Consider the following 17,910-nt stretch of genomic DNA (forward strand, 5'->3'; position numbering starts at 1 on the left):
AATTTCTCTGCCAGTGAAGATCATCAGCTGGACACTGTGAGGGTGGTGTCTCCTCGTGTTCAGGGCTTTTGCTGAAGCTTCACAGTGACCCTGCGTGGATGGGTCTGGAATCTTCACCACAGGAGAAGCCTACAGGACTCTCTGCTTCACCTCTCCGTTTCTGCATTTTCTGTGCTGATCTGCAGTGTGATGGTCCTTTTTCCAGCATGGGGATGGGTGGTGGGTTATCATAGGATATCAGAAATACAGGAGTCTTCCTGTGTTGTTACCCCTGGGGCCATTTGCCAGGTGGGATGTAGCCTTCAAGTTGTGTCATGGATTAGCAAGCATAGTCTGGGAAGTGATGTTCTTGCAAAGGGGTGCTTACAGCTTCCTCTGTGACCTGACAGAACCTATCAGCTGGCCAGTTTGAATATGGACAATTCTTTAAGCCACTTAAAATTGTGACCGCCTCTGTGATCCACACTTAAGAATAGGAAACCCTGGGCAGAGCTCTGTCTTGTTTTTCTAGTGCTGGGACAGGTGGCTGCGGGCCTTGTGCAGGGGCCAGGCCATGGCCATCCTGGAGCCGATGGGCCCTGTTCCACCTGTGGAATCCCCCCCTCAGCAGGGCTGTGGGCAGCCGGAGCAGCTTGGCTCCCCCTCTCCAGTGCTGCCAAGATTCAGCTGAAGCTGCACCGCTGTCCGGCAAAAGATCATGTGACCAACAGTGATAAGTGAAATTCCAGCTGGAAGGCCTAGGTGAGATTAACCCTTTTAGTGCTGTGAAGAGCTGAAAACCTGAGGGAGAAGAAAGAGGAGATGCTTAAAGCTGAAATTCTGTTGTGAAGCTATGATATATCAGAGTATCCTGTTGTAATTTCATGAATGCATGGAGGGTGGAGCGTTCAACTTGTACTTGTGAGCAAAAGCACCTGCGCTGAGATAGGCAGATGCTGAAGCAGCTGTAATTTAATGAGAAATTTGAACAGGGAGAGATGGAAACGATGAGGAGTTTTGCTCCAAATGGAAAAGGAGAAGACCTCAGTTCCTAGAGATGCTCCCAGAGATAGTCCTAGGGATGAAGATGAGGAGGGCCCTTTGCTTCCAGGGAAGGAGAAGGGCCTCTGTTCTTAGAGATGAAATGCTCCCAGAGATGGGTGAAGAGAACTTTTGTTTCTGAACGGCTCAAACTTGAATTTATACCCCAGTAATTCAAGAGTGGACCCTCGAAAGCAGTTGTGGGAAAAGCTGCAAGTCAAGGGAAGGGACTCACATGCGAGCAGAGAACCAACCTTGGTGGCTGGCTCATTGTGATAATGTTTTCATAGCATGGACAAGAGAGACTCCTCTTCCTAAATGGACTGAACAAGGCTATTATGGAAGTGATAAACAGATGGAACATCTCAAGGGCTGTCTTTTTACATTGTCAGTGGGAGAAGGGAGGAAGGGGGGGGAGGGAGGAGAAGTGTTCTGAAGGTGTGGTATGATTTTTTTTTTCTTCTTTTAGGTCTGTTAATAAGCTTCTTTATATTCTTTCAAGTTTGGTGCCTGCTTTGCATTTCTCCTAATTCTTATCTCACAGATGGTAAACAGTAATTGAGTATTTTAGACCAAACCACTACACTAAATTGGTGTTTCTGCTTGGTTACAAACCAAACCCGCTACAAGTTGCTTTTTGAGAAACCTTGTGGTAGAATATTTGGATTTCTCTGATGTGTGGCTGTTGAATGATACACTGAATTTAAAATCTAAAACCCCCTTTTGGCTTTATAGAAATGATCCAGAAAATATTACTGTGGTGTTGACTTGGTCTTGTCGTCCTTAGAGGATAGTCTTCAATTTGTTTTCGTTTTGTTAATTTTAGAATTATTTTTAAGGCTAAAACTGTCTTTTTCTAATCACAGAAGGTGGTCTTGGGACAATAAATAGATTAATATCATAATCAACCCAGAACCTGGCTCCGTAGTAGGAAGAAACCAACACCACTGGAACATCTTTACAGGAAATGAGATAATTAATGAATAAAGCTAGGTAGGTGCTATTGATGAATTGAATGTTCCCGACGGTCAGGGCTGGATGTCACCTTATGCAGTGCAACTTTGGAACAGCAGAGGGTACTGTTGGTGCAAGATAAAAAATGAGCTTTTTCACACCGAGCTTGGAAATTTTTTTTTGCTCCTAGTATGTTGTTCATTGGAACTGTTGACATGTTATAGTCGTTGTTGGATCACCGCCTCGTCTTCATAGGATCCATTTATGGATTTACTAAGTAGTTTTGTGGACAATCCTCCAATTAAGTATGAATGTTTTCTCATTAGTTTTGCTGTCATAAAAAGTGCTTCAAAGATGTATATCCTGATACAGCTTGTTTGTCCTTCAGTGTTGTGGAAGGACTGTTCTTTCTTTGTTCTAGATTGAGGAGCTGATTATGCTTGAACTTTCCAGAGAGTTTTTCTACTGGAGATAAAGTACAAAAAAAACCAGTAAAGGTTTGAGGATAAGGTTGCAATTATTCCATCTCTTGTTGGGCAGTCCTCCTCTCTCCTCCTGTGTTTTATTTACCACATTCTTGCTCAGTCTCTGGCTGCTGTTCACCAGAGTTGTGTTTTATGCGAATGTCAACAGGTGGGCTGTTATTTAAGACTCGCTTTTAAGGAATGTTACTGTTTTGCCAGGGATCATTTCAGTTCTGTGGAAAGGACCTGAGCTTTCCAAATCTAAGTTTCTGAGAGTACAGCTACATAGTATGTTGATTTTTGTGGTAAATCTGCTCTAAGTGACTACATAGTAGCATTTTTAAGGACTATTTTTGGTGACTTTTATCCCATACTTTTTCAGTGATCCAATTTACCACCTCCCCTCACCCTGTGAGTAGTTGTCATGGCACAGCTGTGCTGGGGGCAATTGCAGTGATGTGCTGGGCCACACAGCGTGTAAAAATTTCCTAAATTTTACTTTGCTACCAAAGTATCCTATGTGGCCTTGAGGTTGGTTTTAATTTGGGGTTGGAATTGATAATCCTGATGGAACTGAGACACCTTCAGTTTGGTTGCTGCCAATTCTGACTCTACTGTAACGTACTTATGCTTACGGAAATGGTTTCAAACTGAAAGAGTGTAGGTTTAGACTGAATAGTAGGAAGAAATTATTTACTGTGAAGGTGGTGAGGCACTGAAACAGATTGCCCAGAGAAGTTGTGGCTGCTTTCTTCCTGGAAGTTTTCAAGGCCAGGTTGGACAGGGGTTTGAGCACTGGTCTAGTGGAAGGTGTCCCTGCCCCTGGCAGGGGGTTGGAACTAGATGGTTTTTAAGATGCCTTTCAACCCAAAACATTCTGTGATTCCATGGGATTCTGATACGGGCTTATTTGATGTTAAGTTGGCAAAAAGAACTGCTTTGTGAGTTAAGTTTTCTGCTTTGCAAAGTGATCTAAGCCGTGGTGTCAGAAGATACCCCTTGTAGGTACAAGATATAGTAGGTATAGTAGCAAACTCACTGAAGCACTTCACGTGCTGAGTCTACCTCTCATCATGATTTGTCCTTGTGGATAATTTTACAGGTACCACAGTGTGATTTCATTGAGAGAAGACCTTATATAGACAGGCTTGAAAAAGAAAAATTATTCATTGGCCCCAATAACTGTTTCCCCCATCTGTCTTCATTCTTCTGCATGTTTCTGGGATGACAGGGTAGCTTTTAGTGATGGAATCTATTGGGAGCAGAAGATGAGATATCTGATAGGTGTAGAGCTACAGTGGAGGAGGAGTGGGTAGAAAGGTATTAATGTGCTTTTGGGCTTTGGCTACAGGAAACATTGCTAGCCAAACTAGCTGTAACTGGCTATAACTGTGTTTTGAAATGTGCATTCTTTGTGCTTCAACCCTAACCCTTATTTCTACAGCTCATCTTCAGCCAGCTGTTTCTGTTTGACTGATGGTGTGGCAAACAATGCCAGCCTAGTCCAAAACAGCAGAAGACCAAAGTCGAAAGGCATTTTGCCAGTTTGACCTTTCAGCCAGGGGAGTCCTTGCGATGGCTCAAAGGAAGGGACATAGGGAAATGGACTTTTTGGGGCTGTGCTGGAAAGCTTCTGTGCCTTCTGTAGCATCACTATGTAAATTTTCACCTGCTTGAAATCTTCTGATGGGTGAAATTTGATAGGAGAATTTGTCAGTGCAGGACACTTCAGTCATGTTGAGCATGTTGAACAACTGTAGAGAAACTGCCCAGATCCTGGGAGCTAACTCAATTCCTGGCCAGAACACTCCAGTTTGCACATTGAATTTAACTGGCTGTTCCTCTTGTGAAAGCCAGTAGTAAAAACCAGTTTATTAAGGGTAATAATCACGACCTCTGTAGGATCATTGGATTTTCACTCCTGCACTCAAATAGGAGCCATTAACAATGTATTTCGTTATGCTCGGAAGGAAATTCTTTGTAAGTGAACCCTAATGTTGTAGTTACTGGATTTACCCTGTGCTCTATCTGGGAGAAATTCAATTATCACTTTTTTAATGCATTGTTAAGACTTTTTGCCTGGCATAGTGTTACCAGCAGACTGGAAGGTTTGTCTTTTTTTGCAGTTGATTCCTCTGCATTTAATTTGTTCTGAAGCAGTCTCAACTGACGGGCAATACTTGCACTAAAATCCTAAGAGCAATACTTATTTAGAACAACGGTGTTTCACAGAGTCCCAAAATAGTTGTAACTAGGAGGCACCCTCATAGTAGAGATGTTGTTTTTTTCTTAGGTTTAAACAGAATTTCCTGCTTTTCAGTTTGTTCCCATTGCCTTATTGTCCTTTCACTGGGCACTTCACCTCTGAGCCCAACTCTGCCTTCTTTAATCCTTCCCATCAGGTTACATTACTAAGATCCTCCTGAGCCTTCACTACTCAAGGCTGAACAATCCCATCTCTCTCAGCCTCCCCTCGCGGCAGATGCTTCAATCCTTTAATCATCTTAGCTCGCTGGACTTGTTCCAATGTGTCTTTCTGTAAGGGGAGCCCAGCAGTGCCCCAGCCCTGCAGTGGTGCCCCAGCCCTCCAGCAGTGCCCCCCTGGTGCTGTGCCAGGGGAAGGGTCCCCCCACCCTGGGGGCTGTTGGCCAACTTTGTGACCAGGGCATGTTGCTGGCTTGGATCAGCTGCTCCACCCAGATTCCCAGGTCCTTCTCTGCAAAGCTGTTTTCCAGTAGGTTGGCACCCAGCCCATAGGGCATAGTTATTCCTCTCCAGGAGCAGGGCGTTGCATTTTTCTTTGCTGAACTTCATGAGATCTGCCTGCCCATTTCTTCAGGCCTTTTCCGTATTTTTTCTCAGCAGGAGGCCCACATTTTCCCTAGTCTTCTTTTTACTGCTCAATGACTTGTAGAAGCGATTCTTGTCCTTGACTGTTTTCAGCTCCAGGCTGGATTTGACTTTCCCAAGTCTGTCTTTGCACACTAGGGCAGTGTCTCTACATTTGTCCCCACTCCCACCTCTTGTGTGCATTCCTTTAATATTTAAGTATGGTCAAAACTCCTTGTTGATCCATGTGGGGCTCCTGGTACCATTGCTTGATTCTCAGCACATTGGCTCTAGGATTCTTGAGCATGGTGGAGTTCATTCTTCAAAATGAGCAAATTCTCCTGCACCAGTCTTCTCCCAAGGCCCATATCCTGTGGGTTTTTCCTGAAGCTGGTCCCTGAATTCTGCTTTTGTGAAGCCCAGACTTATGATCCTGCAACTTTTGTTGTTTCCTTTGCCTTGGTTCCTGGCAACTTCCCTGGCTTTAATGTCAGCAATCAGCATTTACTGGGGTTGGCCAGGTCGGTGTTTTAATCTGAACTAGTGTTTATATCCGATATTCATATCTTGAGTGAACCAGACAGACCAGGTCTGGGTACATGCTAAGTGTTCCTGCAGAAGGCTATACTTTCTTCTGGCATGTTCTTAGCTTGCATTTACTGATCCATCTGTTCCTTATGTATGTTGGTCTCATGTACCACTGCTGGCACTGATGCCATTAGTGTCTGCCACTCCAGTTGCTGGTCACAGATTTACCTTAGAAAAAAATTTCCTTCTAGTTATATGTCATTAAGATTATCATTAACATTAATCTCCCTTGCTAGACCCTTTCCCATTGCCTTAATGGGGCTTCAGGTTGCACAGTCTGGCCATACCCTGGATTGTTCTGAGGTTATGGTGTAACCCAAAGCATTTCTTCCTGGTAAACCTGCCCTATATCCTGCATGTATCCACAAAAGAAAAACTGGACAACTACCCTAGAAATTATATAGGCTGTTCTGTTTGTTACAGCTCCAAAATCTCCTCAATACCCATGTGGTCATTTATAAGTTTCATGTACCATGGGTATGGCCAAGGTATGACGGGATTCTGGCAAGTGATCTGCCTGCTTTTTCAGGAGTGGTTTTCTCAGTGGAATTTATCCAATACCTTTCCTCAAATTGTGCATCTTCCCCCAACACCTCATTATCTGCAAGCAGCGGCTCCAGTTACCTGTAAGCAGTGGCTGTACCAGAAGATTTTAAAGGAGTGGATGCACGGCTCTAAAATGCTGTACTTCAGACAGATCCTAGTTAGTATCAAGTATTCCTGGTTATCACAGATGGTGAAATGCTGGCAAAAATGCTTGCAAAGTGATTTGGGAAGGCTCTGCTTGCTGTCAGTCACTACTGCCAAATTAGCTTAATTAAAACCAGCTGTGGGAAAGTGCTCTGCTTCAACTGATAACTTTATTTCCTTTTCTGAAGTGTTGTGGGCCTGGGGCTGGTGATAACGAGCTGCTTGGATGCAGTGAGGATCCTAAGGTGGTTGCAGTTCTCTTCCATATGTGCAATTTTGAAGTTGGCCCTAAATCCTGCTTTTGGATTGTGTTTCTCCATATGGAGTCCTTGGCCTTGAGATGCTGAGGTTTGTGTATTGCCTTGAATAGCATCTACCATGGTTAGTGTTGCCATTTCTTGATTTGGTTTGGGAGAATTGATGGGCATGTTTGTTTTAGTATGGTTTAAAAGGAACGTCAAGGTTATCCAGCCTGGGAAAGATGCTCTTTTATTACAGTTTTAAAACCTCATAAAACCAAAGAATCTCTTCCCCTACAACCAAACCCTGACTTCAAAACCTAACAGCTTAAGCCATTTAGAAACACAGTTTGCCTTTTCTGAGTGACCAGCAGGCCTTTGTGTTTTGTGAGCTGCTGTCTCAGGCTTCTGCAATATTCTTTATTTGTAGAATGCCCTACTCATTCCTGTCTCCCTTCACTTAATCCTCTCCTCTCTTTTCTTATCATCTGCTCAGTTGTGCAGGCAATTTCATAGTCAAACTTAGGGCCAAAAAGTTGCCAACATTGATGACTTGTCACAAACCAAGAAAAGGCCTTTTTCCATTTCTGAATTGATCCCAGACCTGCCAACATCAAGCTGTTGGGTTTTTTTGCCAGTCAAATGAAGTCGTATTGGATGAGGCAGCTGTTTTAGAATAAAGTTAATAAAATGACTGTTGCCTTTTATAAGGAGTCCTGCTAGTGGAGTAATCCAGAACTGGTGAAACTCTAAAATTCGTGAATCCCAGTGAGCCTGTGAAATCCTGGCTGGAAGCACACTTCAGCAGGTGGCTGGAAATGCTAATAAGGAATGGAGTCTGTTGTGGAGTGCTGTGGAAGTTTTGTCTTCCTGAGATTACAGTGGATTTTCTTTGTGGAAGTTGACTTAGGGAGTTGTTCTTGGCATCTTTCAGTTTCTAAGTTTCAGCTTTTGGTGAAGCAGAGTTGGCAGTTTCACAGGATCTTCAACAACAACAAAAAAATCAATGCTTCAGTGATGCTGCTACTGCTGGATGCTGGATTACTGTTCTTAAACAAGATTATCCCTTGTCTCAATATTTTCATTAAAGTAGTCCGTTGATGTGGATTGGTTTTCCTTTCTGGTTTTGGGGTGGGTTTTCTTATTTAGTTTTGTTTTCCGGAGGCATTTTGATTGCTTGTTGCAAAGATGCAAGAGACTTTGTGGCTTTCCCAAAGATGGTCACCCAGTAGGCTTGGATGCTGTGTAGTTCTCTGCTGTTCTCCGGTAATTTACTGCCTGTCGCAGTTTAGTAAGCTTCAGTCTGACTGACAAGGATCTTCTTGATACAATTTATCCATGGACAGTAAAAGTTCTTGTAGCTGGAGGTGAGACTGGCATCTTTTTTTTTTTTTTGTCCTTTTCCCACTTAGAGGAGTGGCAGCTTGATTGTGCTTTTAGCTGCTGCTGACTTGGAAACTACACTATGAGTTATTTTTTAAAAAGGCTTGCTTGCTTTGTGAAACACTTCAGGGAAGTACTCAGCAGTTTAATTCCATTGATCCTAGACTAGAACCAATGTTTCTTCTTATTTAACCGTCTGGGTGCCTTGGAATTATTCTAATGCTTTTTTTTTGGTTGGTTCTTTTTTTTGTTTTTTTTTTCCCCTCACTGGCTTGTTTCTCTGCCAAGTGCTAATTTAAAGGGATTCATTGTATTTTTGTATGTGGTGTGATAGGAGGAACACTTTTCCTTTAGATTGTCTCCAGCTGTATTTGTCCAGGGACTGGGTGGTGTGTGTGGTGATCAACTTCCACTCCTGCAGCTGCTATTTCAATAAGTTTTTCATTGTCCTGCAATTTCTGCACATGGAAATGAGGCACTACTGACAGTATTTAGTCCATCCCTGGGTTATTTTTTTTATGTTTTGATGAACCTTTTTTTTTTTTTTTAATTCAAATCAAACACTTCTGTAAAATAAAATAATAGGAAATGAGAATATATGCACAGTTCAGTTACTGTGGTTTTTGTTTTGGGGGCTTTTTTTAGTTTGTTTTTTTTCTCTGAGTATGGGTGCTTTCATAGTCAGATACTCTGGGAACACCTTTATTTCAGATTTGCTTGTGTCGGTGTTTAGGACATGGAGGCTTTTGTGTAGACATAATGCCCTTTGTAGACCAGTTAGTGTGTCAGTAAGGTAAAGACAAGCTGCTCCTCAAGCCAGTCTGCTTGGGAAGAACTTATGCTCCATATCTCTCTGTGTATGTCCACTGCTTATAAAATCACATTCTGTGTAGGACCTCTCAAATCAAAATTTTAGATTGGAAGTTTTAGCATGTTTTGGAAACTAAATAAGTTTTAGGATTTGATGGGCCAGAAATCTCTTCAAATTTTGGAATCAGTTGTGGCGATGCTATTAAAAGTTAAACAAATTCCCACAAACTTCCCCCTGGCCCCAAACTGCAAAACATGTGAGTGAAAAACAGATCCGGCAGACTTTCTGTTCAGCATCACCTCTCATGTTAATAAATGATCTAGGTCCTTGTAATTCAAAAGAAATTCAAGCATGGTCATTTTCTAGACAAGATGCCTCTAAAATACTTATATTCAGGGGATGTTTTATGCTCATGCCTCGTACCTTACTCCTTCCTGTGATTTGTTTGTGCTCCAGGCAGAGCCAGGAGAGATGACAAATCTCACTGTAAGACTCTACATATGACTTTGTTGGCAGTTATTGTGGTAGTTGGCCAGATGTTGTGTGCTTTAAGGTTTTGGGAAGCTTTTGACCACTGGCTAAATATCGTAAGTTGTAGATAATTTTCAAACAAACTCAAGAATATTAATTTCCTGATTGAAGTATTTGTATTTCTGCTTTTGAGAAAGGAGGGGTTCCTGAGAGCTAGCTTGGAAAAGGAAAAGGTTTTTCCATGTGAGGGAAAGGGAGGAAAAAGTAGTTGAGTGGCTCCAGTGGGCATAAAACCAAGACCAGGCTATTAAAATAGTTGTTGTCCTGATTGTGATTCATTGCATGTAGATGTCTTCATTTATGTAAAACAGAAAATAATGTGCATCCGCCTTCCAGAGTTCTCTGACAGTTGTGTGAGTATATGTAAGTTTGAGACACAGCTCTTAAACTGTGTTTTGTTAAGGTAAAAGCCCATGTCCATATTTAGAAAAAAGTGCTACAAGAGTAAAGCAATTTATTTCTAATTATAAATGCTTTGTGTTTTATAGTATCTAAGCTAACAATATATACTTTTTTTGCAATATGAAAATACAGAATTAATTTTCTCTGTGCTGTGTAATTCCCCAACTGCCAGTACCCATTTTATGTCTTGCCACATAGATTGTTATCTTCAAAGACAGAAATTGTACTGGTTTGTAATTCATTGCGTGTTCCTCTATGGAATTTGGGAGTATGACTGTCTTTGTCCTACAATAATAATTGAAACCAAAATATGAGGCTTTGCTTAGGAGATAATGAGCTCCTTAAAATACTTAGAGTCTATTTGGGATTAGTGAAAGGATTTCTCATTGTCAAGAACCTCTTGGATACCAGCTTTATTGGTAGTTTGGCCTGGGTGTTTTTGTGACTTTATGGTAGTTCTGTACCTTCTCTACAGTTGTGTTCCTCAAAGCCAAGTATATTTTCATTGAATGCCTGCAGCACCTTGATCTCCCCTTCTCCTTTGTCTCTGGGAACTGTCCATCTCCCTTCTGGAAGGAGCAAGGTAAGAAGCTGATGTTGTTGGCCTTCTCCTGGAATAGGGAGCTGTGGTGGACACAGAGGAGCTGCACATCCCTGATGCCCAGAGTGAAGCACCATGTTGGTCATGGCTCTGCAAAGTTATGTAGTCGATCCAAATAAATACTGATCTTATGAGCAAAACATACCAGCCCTTCCTGCCACCAAACAGTTATTTGGGCGCTGCTGAAGACAATAGCAATGTAATATCCTTCTGAAGCATTTGCCAGCTGGCACAGGACACCACATCTTTTCATTCCATTCATTCATTGCAGAATAAAGAAAATTTTCATGCTCAGACCATTTTAAAAATACATCTGTTTCGAACATGAGTGTTGTTTCTTGTTCAGTTCATTTGCCACTTCATAACAAACGTCCTGATGAAAAAGGAGCAATGCACAAAACAGCAAGTGTAGAAAGGTTGGTTAGGTTCCATGAAATTAATAAAAATTGCCTAAAGAAATATTACTATATCTCTTAAGTTCAGTATCACTAAGAGAGCTGTATTTTCAATTAAGTGACAGGAAATTGAGAGGTGATAGAGGATGACTTTTCTGTTTACAGTGTAACCAGTAGACCTTGATGCCACATTAAATTCTCCAGACAAGTGACAATACTTTGCTATATCCATTCTTAGTTCTCAAGCCTTTTATCCATGGGTCTTTGGAAAAAATCAGATTGTTTATTTTTATAGATGAGAAACAGTTTAATCAAAGGACTTGTTCAGGGCTGCATGGGTTATAGCAAAATTACCCCTGTTGACTGTGGTTTATTTTGCAGAGACTCACTCTGAGCCAGCTGTGCCTGCCCTCCTTGCAGCAGAGCTTGTGCTGAGCCTCAGCACTCCGTGTCAAGTTTCCTGGTGTGGAAGCTGGCTGGCTCCAGGCTGAAGCACAAAACGGACCTGATGTCTGGGCAGAGTAGATGGCCAAGGAATCTGGGATCAGCTTGGCTGTGAAGTCAGCTGTCAATAAAATGGGTGTTTTGGGTCAGCCACAGAAATGGAGAGAGAACCTATGGGTCTTGTTTAGTTCTGTGTGCTTTGATAAATGTGGGTGGTGTTTAAAGAGATACTGGCTAGAGCAACAATGCAGAAACTTTTTAATTTGTACAGTGCATAAGTGAATTATTGTTTAGTTAAGAATGAAATATTTCCATTCTTATGGTATCTTCCAATGATGTGTCTTCTCAAATGAGGGTGTACTAGTTTGAAAACAAACCAGTGGGAGGCACCAAATCAGAACAACAATTTAATGGAAATTAAAGAAAAGGAAAAAAAAGTAAAAGAAAACACTGGTTCAAACTGACAGAGTCAAGGTACAACCTGACACCCTGTTAGGCAGGGTGGTGGTAGCAGTCTGGTAGAATGGTGGCTGCAGTCCTCTGAAGCAGTGATCCTGTAGTAAAAGAGTCTGCCCTTCCTCAGAAAGTCCAATGGTGGCTGTGTAGCTCCTGTCCTCTGGAAATCCAGTGGGAAGGGTTGTCTCTAGTGTTCAGAGTCCCAGATTATATCCACGATGGGATGCTTGGTTCCTCCCTCTGGGTGGAGCATCTCACAATGGGGTAATGAGCCATGAGGCCAAGTGTTGATTAGGCTCATTAACAGAAGATGGTCCGGAGGGAGTTATCTCTGAATCAGGTGGCAGGACAATGATGGGCCATTAACAGAAAGATGGTCTGGGTGGAGGAGGCAAGGAAACACTGCCCCACCTGGTTTCAACAGCTCATGAGGATGGTGATAGAATACACTGCAACCCAGGACAGAGAGTGAGTCTTCGCTCACACGTATGTTATGTGAAACAAGCATCCTCCTATTCCCACATCTCCATATCAAAATAGGTATAGCCAGGTGGCACACAGGACGGGCATTCAAATTTAGTGCCGCCTTGTTTTAAGACAATTTATTAAATCCAGAGTTTATTGGAAATATTCTTTACAATCAGATGTTTCCTGTTGCTGAAGATGTCCTGTTGCCAAGTGACTTTTCCCTTCCCATAAAGGGACTAAGTTTTAAACTTGAACCTGGGTTTCCTATCATCTGCAGATAGCACTGGACTGAATCTCTGCATGTGTTTTGCTTGCCAAAACTTGCAGTCCCTTTATTTGCTGCTATTAGCTCTCACATCTGTGCTTAGGAAGTGTGCCTGTGCTCTGTATGTGTCATCTTTATAAGTAATTTCTCATCTTAGATATTGAAAATGTTAGAGTTATGCTGCTCAAACAATCTACTTGAGATCATAACTCCTTGTGGTGTCTAAAGATGGGAGTACTACTGATTGTTTTTGACAGAGTAAGTGTGTAGGAACTGAGATTACCAGTAAGAGTGGTATTATATATATATTATGTATATATTGTTTCCTTTGACCTTCACTGATGCTGTGTGAAGTGGAGCTTAGGTGATGTCTTAATTGGTGCCTTGAGTTTTAAATGATAAATCTGAGTAACTTGGAACATCCTTGAACTGTGGTACAAAAGATGTTATTGTAGTGACCAGTGCCCTTAACACAGAGCTATCTCACTGTGCTCCGAAAAAGGTGTCAAGTAGGAAAGTCCTTGGCACTATAGAAGAAAGAGCTTAGTAAAGCAAAATAGACCAAGCTGGGGGAATGGGGAGCCCAACATTAATGCAAAAGTAGGATACTTGGTAAGTTAGTAGGATGGTGTTTGTCATTAAACGGAGTAAACTACTTAGCCCTTCCTTAAATCCATCTTCAGCATGCAAAACCATGTGTTAGGAAGCGACAGTTGCCCTGTCAAGTAATTTTAAAGTGCAGGCAGTTGTGCTTTACTGAACCTGAGGAAGGATATTCATGCTTTAGATATCTAAGCAAGATATCTGTAAGACAGAACTGAAATGATTAAGTTCCCTTCGGTTCTTTGGATATAAGAATTATCCAGTATATTGCATAGTCACGATAAGAATGGGTCTTACTCAAAATATTTTTTCTTTGGGGCAGGAGATCTTCTTGCCAAATGAATCCTGACAGTAGCATGTTTTTTGAGAGTGCGCTGCTTTTGTGAGCTTCATTTCCTGACTGGTGAAACATAAGAACAGTTTTTGTTACTGATCTCTTTGTCAGCAAGTTATGAAGAGTTTCACACATTAAATGTTCCTTCTCTGGTATGCCATGTTCCAGAATATTGATCCCAAAGAGGAAATAAATTTTGATGGCTATTGGAATGTTTGATCCTATACTTTTCAGTACTCAGCAGAAAAAGGGAGACAGATGAATGACAGACCCTTATGGATGTTGTTCTAATTCTGTAATAAAAATGAAGCACCTCATTTTTTTCTTATCATTCTGACTCTGAATCAAAATTTTATTAGTTAATATTACTGCAATTGCCATCCCCAGTCCAGCTGATGGAGCTCTGCAGGATATCTGGTCTCTGATCCAGCTCTGGAGGTATAAATTACATTAAATGTTATTCAATACAGCTTGTAGTTCTGTAGGAATCCATCGGAGTATCTGGAGAGCAGGGGTGTCGATTGAGAGACATTGATTATGCATACAAGAAAGCAATGCAGACCTCAGAGCTTGAGTGTCTGAATGAGGATGTGCCAAATCACAGCCTTATGTTGTGATGTATTCTCATATTCCCTGTTTGGCTTGGCCTGTGGACTGTATTGCTGCAATGGTATGTGGTATTGAGGCTGTGTTAAGCCTTTATTATTAAACTCTTATAACTCCAGTGGGACTGACGGTTTGTGGTTTCTCAGGACCACTTCCAAAGCAGCACACAATCATGTTGTTTTTCTTGGGGAAGTTACTTTATTGCTGAAGTCTGGTTTTGCATTTTTTTTCCTTAAAAAAAACCCAAAACATTCCCCCCCCCAACAAAAACACAGATAAGAAAAGTTATTGATTCTGCTTCTTTGGTTTCCAATGGGTTAAGGCAAATATCTACAAATCCTTCCAGGGAGAAGCTGTAAAAAGCAATAAAGAGTTAGTGGCTTCTCAGGGGGACTTACTATAAAAATCTTAACTGAAATTTTGAAACAGCACTTAGGTAAACATACAGTTTATATACAGTTCTTGTTTGAATGTGGATTATATTTACTGTTCTCATTATGTGTTGCTACTGCTTGTTTTTTGGTTTGTGTATTGCATTTTCTTCAATGATGAAATCAAAGTAATTGTATTTTGTATTGGAAATGAGTCCATGTATTTGCTCCTACGTGATTTTAAGATGTTGACACAATTGGGCTTTTAAGAGCTGTTTCCATACATCTCTTCAGTGCAGTACACGTGTTAAATGTTTATCTAGTGGTGTGCATGGAGTATGAAACTTCAGATGTTTTTCAGCATGCTTTGTTTGTCTCCTACAAATCTGCAGTTTGTTGGTCAGGATCATCACTCATTTGTGAAGATCCAAATCTTCGTTTATTTTTCCGTTCGGAAACTATAGTACTGGAAAAGATACAGCAATCTGTTATGAGTAGCAGTAAAATATTTGTCTGGTGTACAGAAATGCCCAGAGCTAAGGCGCACAATATATGCAGCAAGATGGATAATTTAATTTGTCTGTCTTGGGGGCAGGGGAGTGTGGTGCATAGTTATCCAGGCCCTGAGAAAGGTAAGGGGTCAGCAACACTTGATAGGTCCCCCTTGCCTTGAAATACAATCAGTCCATATACCTGGATGGCTTAGCTGGACTGTGGTGTAAGTGCAGCAATAAATGTAGTCACCTCAGATTTCCAGGTGGGTTTTTTTAAGGTTTGGTTTTGGTGGGTTCTTTTTTTACTACAGAGCAGAACTGTGCAAATCCAGTTGTGTTCCTTCAAAGGTAGATTCATCTCTGGGTCCTGTATGAAGCATTGTTGAAACTGAGTTTAAATTTGTTCTCAGAGCAGTACTGAGGGTCTCTGCAGAGTCTGTCTTCAAGCTCCTGGTTCCTGAATGAAATGGGATCCTTCTGTTGGATTCACAGCAGTGGAGCAGGGTCTCATACAGCGTTCGTCCACACTCCCAAGGGGCTGTGATGGACTGCATTCAGGTAGCCTGTTTTGTGGGGGGTGATGAAGCAGATTCATGTATTGTTCCAATTTTTGATGCTCTAACCAGATGGTGGGAGTGAGGGGAAAGTGACCCAGAGCATAGGTCCCAATGCAACGTTAGGTTAAAGTTGACACAAAGTGACCCAAAGCAGCTTTGCAGTCTGGCTGGTGGGGTCTCAGCCATCATTATTCCTGGCACTGAGTGCCTTCTAAATTGAGTGAGTGCTTGTGCTGTCTTTGCTTCTTCTGATGGATTGGATGAGATCCAGAATTACATTTGGATTTTGCTGTATCTTGTTGTTCTGGGTTTTTTTTCCTTTTCTTTTTTAAGCTGCTAGAGCTACTGAAAAAAAGATTGTAGTTAACATGAAAAACAGATGTAAAAGACTGGCAGTGTGGTGTGTGTGCAGCCTTAAGCTGTACATATTGGCAAGTTACTGTGTGTCAGATTTAATGATTTGGGCATAAAGGCTGCCCTTCAGTTAAGACAGGAGGAAAAATATTTAAGCTTCTTTATGGAAGTAGGTATCTGAATGGTTGGAGACTTCTCCTTCAGGCGTGAACAATTCCTGGCACCTAAAGCAAGGGCGCATGTAAGTGGGTATGTTTTACATTGTGTCTTAAAAAGTTTTGAAAGATAAAGCCTTTGAAGATTGCCTTAGAAAGGTAGAGCAGACTCCAGGGCTTGGGGAAAGGCACTGGGCACAGACTGAGCTGCCACTTTATCTCAGCAAAAAGTCTCCTAGAAAGTCAGGAGGGTTTTGAACTGAGCGATGACTGGAAGAGATTTGAAACTAGAAGCAAAGGAACTCCTTATGTTTGTGGAAGCAGAACTCAGTGTATCTGCAAATAAATCTGCCTTGCTTCAAAAAATGCTTATCTCCATCAACTTCTGACAGAAATAACCTGTAGCTCTGAAATTGGCTGGATGCGAGTAGCTGTTTGGGTAGAAGAAAGATGACACATTATCTTCTCAGCTTTCTTCAGGTTTATAGTTTCTTCACTTTTGGAGTGCAAATACCAGAAATAAACTCATTCTTTTAACAAAGATCTGTGTTTTGTGAAATTACTTGTGGAGGTCAAGGGGGGGCTGACTATAATACAGGTTATTCACAGTTAATTGGGTGTTGAAACTAAGAGTAGCATGAAGGACTGGATTGGAAAAAGGAGCTTTTACTCCACTTGTAAATTGTTTTTTTTCTATGAGGAAGATAACGTTCTCAGTTAAGGGAATGAAACATTTTACTTTTTTTGTGGGTTGTGATAATGTTATTAATTCGGTGCTTGCTGTGCTTTTCAGCCATTCTTAGATAAGTCCTAATATTTCATGTGCAGTGTTTGAACACAAAATATATTTCAGGAAAATTAACAGCATTTAAATTTGACATTAACTACAAAGCAGTACTTTATGTTGATAAAAATCTCAACAGTTTTTTTAAAAGTAGAACCCCACAGAGAGATACTTTGGAATTGATGGCAAATGAAGTTAATGCACTTAAAATGAATTAAACTCCTTGCTATTTAGAATAATATAATGATGTCTGAATTTTATTCCCAAAAGAGGAAATACAGTTGTTAAGTCCAGATGGATTTTTATTTTTGTTGGAGTAAGTTTTGAGACTAGTAATATCTTCTTTTTAATTCTTTTAGTTTTACTACCATAATGCTGGATCTGAGACAGCACAGACCTTCTTTTTCAAAATTCTTTCAACCCAGTCAAATTAATAGTCCTTTATTAAAACAGCAGTGTTTATTTTGAAAATTCGCACTTTCTTATTGCATTTTTAAGAGTTGGAAAATAAGCACGAGGATAATGTAAGGTATAGAGAAGCCAAGGGCTCAGTCCTATGTCATGTTATTTTCAGTTCTAACATGGTAACTGCTAGTGCCTGTGATTGTAACCTGCCCAAATTTCAAGTGATGCAGTGGCAGCTTAAACTGTTTTGAGCAGGCTAAACTCTTTTCTTCTTGTGCTTGGGCTTTTTGCCTTGCACTGAGAGCTTACACCTTGGCAGCCTTTGTGGTGCTGCAAAGGATGTGTGATGAGTTGATCAAAGAGAAATGTCAAAGGATTCAGTCTATTCCTTTAGGTGAAGATGAAAGGCAGTTCAGCTATTGCTGTGTCAGTTTAAAGCTTCCAGGGCCATAAAATTATTAATCCTATTGTGGTGTTTTGCCCACTGGCAATTTGTCTCTTAAGTTCTGGGCCCAATTCTACTCCACTAGTAGGGGAACAGAATTTGGTAGGCTTCCTCCTTCAGTTAGGATTTCCATGAAAACAATTGGCAAATTAGGAGGCTTACTACCAAAATAAATGTTGGTCTGTCTCAAATAAACATAAAGCTGGGGAGAAACACCATTATTGAGCATGATACCAAATTGCAACTCCACTTGGAACAGAAT

General features: G+C 41.1%; 1 protein-coding gene across 8 annotated transcripts in view; it reads left to right on the forward strand.

Moving 5' to 3' along the window:
• ST3GAL3 (ST3 beta-galactoside alpha-2,3-sialyltransferase 3) overlaps window positions 1–17,910 on the forward strand; it is a 188,999-nt gene that overhangs the window by 31,881 nt on the left and 139,208 nt on the right. The window lies entirely within an intron of this gene.

Source organism: Coloeus monedula (genome assembly GCF_965178545.1).
Source record: "Coloeus monedula genome assembly, chromosome: 9".
Classification (NCBI taxonomy): domain Eukaryota; kingdom Metazoa; phylum Chordata; class Aves; order Passeriformes; family Corvidae; genus Coloeus; species Coloeus monedula.